Source organism: Pteropus medius, unplaced genomic scaffold, assembly GCF_902729225.1.
Source record: "Pteropus medius unplaced genomic scaffold, Ma_sr-lr_union100, whole genome shotgun sequence".
NCBI lineage: Eukaryota > Metazoa > Chordata > Mammalia > Chiroptera > Pteropodidae > Pteropus > Pteropus medius.
The window spans coordinates 12,908,339-12,916,477 of NW_024349519.1; the positions used below are offsets into that span (position 1 = coordinate 12,908,339).

Here is an 8,139-nt window from a genome sequence, read left to right on the forward strand (position 1 = left end):
TATTACCATTTTAAAACATAAAAGTAAAAGAAAACAAGAAAAAATAATGGCATACAGCTCTCCAACAGCCCCCACCGTGGTCTCATCCACTTCCGCATCTCCAATTACCATGCTAAGGTGGGGGTGACTCCTAGATCTACAGAAACAGTGCAGATTAGTCTGCTGAAGTCCAGACCTAAATATGTATCAGATTAATGCAGACACTCAATTCCGACAGTTTGGCCAACTCCTTAAACTTCCCTAAACCTATGTTGAGGGAGATGAGATGCTGGCAGATGCAGGAAGAGTCAGAGTGGTGAGGCTTATCTCACAGTAATTCTAATAATCACAGGCCCTATCTGTAACAAAGAGGAAGGACTTTCTCAATCCAGTACCTTTTTGGGGAATCTCATACCACAATGGCCAGTTACCCACCCCAGCCATCTGATGCCTGCCTAGCTCTGGCTCACACCAGTGGCACAGCCTGTGTTTACTGGAAGAACCAGGGAGACCATTCTGACCTCAGCTTGTGTGTAACTCAGCTAGAGTACAGGGCGACATTTGTCTCAAGGAAAGTGGTCAGTCCTGGGGCATGATTTCAAAATTCTGCTTAATTGTAATTGCTCTTGATAGATAGGTATTAGTTCTTGATGCTCCATAATTATGGTAGTCAATAAGAGAACTCTGAAACTGGGAAGAAAAGCAAAACATAGAAGAAAACAGCTGAAGAAACTATGTAGACAATTATACATACATTCATAGCTATATGCACCTCACATAGTGTGTGTGTGTGTGTGTGTGTGCGTGCACGCGTGCACGCCACCAAGCTACTATTCCTATTAGAAAAAGAAGTAAAAGAATATTTATCAAATAGTGATTCATGTTATTATTATAATAGGTTTTAATCAGCGCAAAAGTCAGATTTGTGTTGCCTTAAATAGTATGGTTAAAGTCTCTGAAATGGGAAATCTTAGCTTGGAATCTTTGTGTCAGCAATGAGCAATTTGTATTGTCTAGCCTACAAGTCTCAAAGAGCAATTATTTGATTTCCAAGCCTTAAACTCATTCATCAGTTGTAGTTTATAAACTTGGTGCTGCAGTTTGTGAGCTGATGTCATGCTTCCAGCAGGGTGGTTTGGAAATAATCCATATGGGGATTCATTTTCGATGAAGGAAATGAGAGGCGTGGAATTAAGGCAACACCTGGGCCCCTCCATCTGGGTAAATTTGGACTTTTGGAAGTACAGTGTGTCTTGTTTATTGAGTGGAGGACCCAGTTGATCTATCAGAGTGTTTTTTATTTTAAAGCTCTATGTTTGCAGAGAGCACACACAGAATGGACATGTTTAGAAGGACAAGGATCTTGTTTTATTCGCTGGTATTTCTTCAGTGCTCAGAATAGTTCCTGGTACGGCAGGCTCTCAGAAAATTTTTGTTGAATGAGTTGTCAATACTGAAACCGTGCAAAGGAGAAAGGAAAAAGCAATAGGTATTCAATGGTCAACAAACTCCAGAGAACTCCGGGTAACAATGTCGCAACTCAAATTTAGTCACAAAGTCTACTAGGTCACAGCAAAATGAACTAAAGGGGAGGGATAAACCAAGAGTCAGAAGAATAAGGACAGAGGGGACAACAAAACCAGCTCAGGACCAGCTTGTATTGGGTTTAGGCAGGTTGGTCTAATTCGAAGGGTAGGGTATGCCAGTGAAAGTCCCAGGGACAGGTGAGAAGCAAATTCAGATAGATGGAGAGCAGTCCAGTCCTAGCAGAACTCAGTCAATGGCTGAAGATACAACAGAAAGGATTTGGTTTTATAAGAGAGACACCTGGCAAGAACTAAGCAGGGTAGAAGGGTCCAAATATCCTCAAAGAATTAGAGTGCAGGATAATAGACCTGATATCAAAGCTTGAACTTTCTGGGCTACCATGGTAGATGACTGGGAAGGGTGTAATCTGGTGGATTTACCTGGATGCTCCAGCTTTCTTGGCAAGTCTAATTCTAATGATTTATTAACCAATGGGCAAGAACTCATATCACAAACAAGGAAAGCCTGCAGGTAAAGAGAATCAGATCAACTCCCTCATTGTGTGCTCCTTTGGTGCCCTTAATATGCTTTGAGGTTAACAACAAGTGCTGGTGAGGATGAGGAGAAGAAAACCCTAATACATTGTTGGTGGGACTGCAAATTGGTACAGCTGCTATGGAAAACAGCTGGAAGTTTTTGAAAAAATTAAAAATGGATATACCTTTTGACCTAGCAATTGCACTTCTGGATTTTTATCCAAAGAAAATCAAAACAATAATTTGTAAAGATCTGTGCACTCCAATATTCATGGCAGCACAATTTACAATAGCCAAGATATGGAAGCAACCTAAATGCCCATCAACAGATGATTGAATGAAGAAATTATGGTTCATATATACAATGGAATATTAATCAGCCATTAAAAAAAATGAAATCCTACCATTTGCAATGACATGAATGGACCCAGAGGTTATTATGCTGAGTGAAATAAGTCAGACAGAGAGAGATAAATACCATATGATTTCACTTATATGCAGAATCTAAGGAACAAAAAAAACAAACTAATCAAAAACAGACTCACAAATACAGAGAGGAGGGGGGTTGAAGGGCTGGGAGAATGGGGTGAAGGGTTAAGGAAGTACAAAATAGTAGTTGATAGTTGGTCATGGGGGTGGGGAGCATGGCAGAGGGAATGAAGTTAGTATTACAATGATGGCTAGGTGGAGGGCCAGAGGAGGGAGGGAGCAATTAGGGGGATCATTGTGTGAACTATATAGATGTCTAATCAATGTACTGTATACTTGAAACTAATGTAAATAAATAAATTTTAGAAAATGCTTTGAGGTTAACACCTATCCCACTTGAAATTACTTCAACAACTTTCATTCCTTAGTGGTACAAGGGACTGTTTTTATACTGATTACCACTACATCCCCAGCACCAATTCTTGGCACATAGTATAATGGAAAGAAAGAACCAGGGCCTCTCTATCAAAGAGCCTTGAGAAAGCAAAGACAGACTCTGACTGACCAGACTTAAATCCCAGCAGTATTTCTCACCCCTTCTACCTTTTATTTCTTTGCATTGGTCAGGACTGGCACAGAGAAGGAGGGCAGACAGACCAGAGTCATGACCAGCCTTGAAGAGCAGAGCTCAACAAGGCCGCTCTGCCATGCCGTCACTTTTTTCCTGAGCGGCACCAGATTTTCCATGGAAATTAATACATTATGCTCTTTGAATAGTGTATTTTCATACCAGCATTTTCTTCTACATTAAAGAAGAAAGCTAGTAAAACAGTATGAGTTTCAAGGAGAGGAAAAGTGAGAACTAGAGAAAGAAAGAGGGAAAGGAAAAGAAGAAAAGGCGAATATCCCATTACCACTTGCACCAGGGCTGGATTTGGGTTGTTAATTGCCCCGCCTCTCAGTTACTGCCCCCTGTTGCCTTCTCCTGCCTTCCATTCTCCCACACACAGCAGCTGTAACAAACCACGACCTCAGGAGAGCCATCCTAGACACAGGGAGCCCTGCCCACCACATGCGAGCACAGCAGTCACCTTCGTCCTGACCTCCTGACTTTCGTACCACGTACATTGAAGTTCTGTTATAGTTACTAATCTTTTATAGCTTTTTCCCTTGCAGCCTTAGCATCCCAATCAGTGAGACTGAGCTGATGGTTTTACACTCTAGAATGCCTCTGAAGCCAAAGCTAATACACAACTGAAAGAAGGGCGGAGGGTAGGAGAGAAAGACTCTCTGTGTGTATATGTGTATTTTTAAACTAATAGGAAAAACATTATAAATAGAATTCCAACGGGACAAATTCCCATCCAACAGGAAATTGTAAATGGTTCTAAGAAATACCAAAGAACGTAAACTGTCTACAGTAAAACCACAGAATAACATCATCGCCCCTAAAAAGACTTGGTATCTGAAAAAAACATACACTGGTCCACGAAGCAAACGGATGATGGGAGCATATTTGGAATGTGAGATTCTTTGCTCCATATTTTTACATCAAATAAAAATAAAAGATTTCAAGCAGAATCCTAAGAGGGTGGGGTTGGGGGTGGGGAAATGAACAAAGAAAATGGCTTGGAACTAACAGAAGAAATTTTCAGAAAGAGAGAGAGGTTCTAGCATATACAGAAAGGGCAAAGAATATCAATAGCTCTTTCACATGCATTAGTCTCTTAGAAAGGAGAGGACTTTGACTTTTCCTCATAACACCTTCTTCTGGTTAGTGTTCACTAGGCCCCAGATGGGAAGCAGAGCAGTAAGAACTTCCAGCAAGTTCTGCTCAGTGAGACAGGTGGTCTTGGAGTGAAGCCCAGGGCTCCGTTACCAGGTTACTCTTCTAGGAAGTAGAAAACTGATTAGAGACTTTGGCATAGAGCAGGAGAGACAAGGTACCAGTGGGTTGAAATACTTTTTAAGAACTTCATCAATACAGTAATTACCCTCAGACACTCTTTATTGGTTTGGGATCATGTTTTCTTTTTGAATGACAAAGCTAATCTAATACAGAAATATCTAACCGTTGTGCAAGGGAGCTATGAATACATGCCCTATGGGGCTACAGAGTATAAATGCAAAATATGATTTATTGGAAGGAGCCTAAAAAGCATAGAAGTGGCAGAGCTCATGCAACCCCCTGAGTGTCTTTCCCCAGGAAAGCATGCTTAGACCTATTGGCAAGGACCTGCTATACAATGATCTGCACTTCCAGAGTAAGATGATTGTGTGACAATGGAAGCTTCCAGATCAAGCTGTTAGAAAGGGAAGCTGTCCCTCAATTCTAAGGCAAGATGACAAAAGTACCTATCTCACAAAGTTATTAGGGAAATTAAGATAACTAATACTTATAAAGCTTATAGAACACTACCTAGCACATAGGAAGCTTTTAATTTTTTTAATTTTAAAGCATGTATCAAGGTACCAACTATGAACTAAATGCTGTTTTAGGTGATGAAAATACAATGGTGAACATGGCACTTCTATTCTAGTAAAATGACAGATAATAAACCAATAGACAACACAGTATATAATACAATGACATGTAACGATAAACACTTAAAAGAAAATAAAGTGACAACAATGCTTTTTACATAGCGTGGTATGGAAAGGCTCTAGGAGGACATGATATATGACAAAGATCTGAAAGGAGTGAGAAAACAAATCATAAGGCTAACTAGTGGGAAAAGTATTCTAGGCAAAGGAAATAGCATATACAAAGGTCCTGAGGCAGGATCACGGTTGGCGTGTTCCCAAGAGAGCGAGAAGGTCAATGTGGCTCAAGAGGTGTGAGTAAAGGAAAATGATAAGAAATGAGATTGGAGAAGTAGGAAAGGGACAGATCACACAGAGTCTTGTAGGCCATGATAAGAACTTTGGATTTTGTTTACTATTAGTTGAAAGCCATTGAAGAAGATTGAACAACGAAGTGTTATTATCTGACACATCTGTAGAAGGATTGTAAGGGTAAGAAAGAAAGCAGGAAGAGTTGCTTGGAGACAATACTTGAGAGGTAAGGTGCTGGTGCCTTAGACTCGGTATTATTGGTAGAGGTGATGAGAAGCTGGATTTGAAGGAGAAGTTATAAATCTTGTCAGGTTGAATACAAGGTGTTAGAGAAAGAATAATCACTAAAGCATTTGTTTGAGCAACTTGTGAGGTGCCAACATTCATTGAGATGAACATCATTCAGGAAGGAGCCATTTGGGTGGGAGTGGGAGTATTCAAAAGTCTGGTCTTGGATATGTTAATTTGGAAATATGAGTTAGATTTAGACATCCAAATCTAGTAGGCAGTAGCAATGAGAATCTGTAGTAGGACATTAATCGAAATAGTGACTGCAGCAAGCATTTCCTGAGACACATTTGAGGGACCATACAGGGAAAGTACCAGGATAAAATAGGAGCCGCTTTGTCGAAGAAGAGGACTAAAGGAGAAAAGGAGGCACAGAGGTTCGCAGGCCTTTCTGGACTGGTGTAGAGGACTGCTTTAGCGAAACGACAGAGGCAGCATTTACGCAGGTAGAGGAGGGGAGTTTCTTAACCTGGTCCAAAGAGCTCCAGTGTCTCACTCAATTTTACCCTCTCTATAGATTCTGAGGTTGAGGGTATGAGGCAAAGATAAACCATTGAATATTTCTAAGCCTCTTGTTTATAGCTACAGAGCAAGAGATAGACTAATAATACCAATAAGAGCTAAAAGTTATTGAATATTTTTCTATATGCCAAGGCCTGTACCTGTCACTTTATAAGCATCGTCTCATTTAATCTTCACAGTAACTCCAAGAGACAGATGTCATTTTACAGACAAAGAAACTGAGATTTAGAGAGGTCAACTAACTTTTACAGGATCTCGTGGTTTGCAAGTGGTTAAGAGACAGAGGATCGAAATCCAGACAGTCTGACTCTAGAGCCAGCTAAACTGCTCTCCTTCTAGCTCTCATGCCTTATTACTGTGGGCTAAAAATGTCACCTCATATATGTATTATATTATAAAGCACGCTTGAAAAGCACTGGCATGTTGAATTCAGGGTGCCTTACGGCAGTAGCAGCTGGCCAACATCAGATGATGTGGTAGGCTGAATGGTGCCCCCTCCCCATGGCCATTAGCATGTCCATATCCTAATATCTGGAACCTGTGACTGTTAAATCTGACAGCAAACAAGATTTTGCAGTTGTGATTAAGTTGGGATTCTTGAGATGGGAAGATTGTCCTGAATTATCCAAGAATTCTTCTAAGAGAAAATGTAATGTGAACATAGAGCAGAGAGAGATTGAAATTTGAAGATGCTACGCTGCTGTCTTTAAAGATGGAAGAAAGGTCCATGGGCCAAAAAATGCAAGAAATACAGCTCTAGAAGCTAGAAAGTCAAGAAAACATCGTCCCTTAGAACTTCCAGAAGAAATCAGCCCACTGACACCTTGTCTTAGCCTTGCGAAGCCAATATTGGACTTCGGGTCTCAGAACTGTAAGAGAATAAATCTGTGTGTGTGTTTGTTTCCCCCTTTTTAATTCCCTTCCCCTGCTACTTCTACCCCTGACCTATGGATGTTGCTGTTTCCCCTTAATAACCGGATCTCTGAAGGTGGGGCGTCTCCTCCCACGTGGGGCCTGGCACACCCAGGGGGCCAGGTCTGTGGCTCCACCTGGGGCACAAACCCAGGACCTTCTGCATGTAAAGCAGATGTGCTAACCACTACACTATGGAGCCACGGCCCTGTGTGGTCTTTAAACTGTGAAGTTTGTGGTAATTTGTTATAGCAGCAATAGGAAACTATTATGAATGGGATAGTAGGTCAGGCGTGGCAGCTACTGGACAAGGATCTGAGAGAGAAGTGCTGAAAGTCTCTAGACATCTTCAAGGGTAGGATAGTCTGTGAGAAAGGCTAAGTGGCCTCAAGCTGATGATGGCTATTATTTCTTTTTTTAATTTAATTAATTAATTTTTTTTTTAGGCGAGGCAACCCTTAGTTGACCTCGCAGATTGCAAGGACCTTGTCAGTTTACAATCCCTTATTTTTATTTTTATATTTTTTATGCCTACAGCAACTGGTCTTCCTAGGTGGTCTCCCATCCATGTACTAACCAGGCCTGACCCTGCTTAGCTTCCGAGATCAGATGGGATTGGGCTTATTCAGGGTGGCACGGCAGTAGACTGGCTATAATTTCTAACACAGCTCACACAAGGTTGATGAAGGTCAGGACCTAAATATCTGCTATTAAAAAGTGTGTTCAATCAAACTAGCTTCTGCTGTTCTGATCAGGGTTTTTTCTAGGTAGAGGACTGACACACTTCCATCAGGTGAGATTGGGTCCCAGGCTTTGGGGGTCAATGAATGGCATTTTGACTCAGCACCTAACACAGTGACTTGTATATCATAGGGCTCCAGCAAAGTTTGTCCCTTGTTCTCTCCTGAACAGTGTGGCTCGGAAACAAGAAACACATACTTATACACCCACATTTATACATATCTCAGAATTGAGATAAATGCTTTCTCATTCTAAATTTCTAGATAAAATAAAGTTCTGGAAAAAGAATTTCTATCCAAACATAAAGGATTAAAGGAAGTAATTAGACATAAGGAGTAGATATGATTCTAAAAAAATTATGCCATTTCTC

At 40.9% G+C, this 8,139-nt stretch overlaps 1 pseudogene; it reads right to left on the bottom strand.

Annotated features, from left to right (window-relative positions):
• Positions 1–7,556: 7,556 nt before the first annotated feature.
• LOC120618674 (uncharacterized) lies at positions 7,557–7,675 on the bottom strand (annotated as a pseudogene).
• Positions 7,676–8,139: the final 464 nt, after the last annotated feature.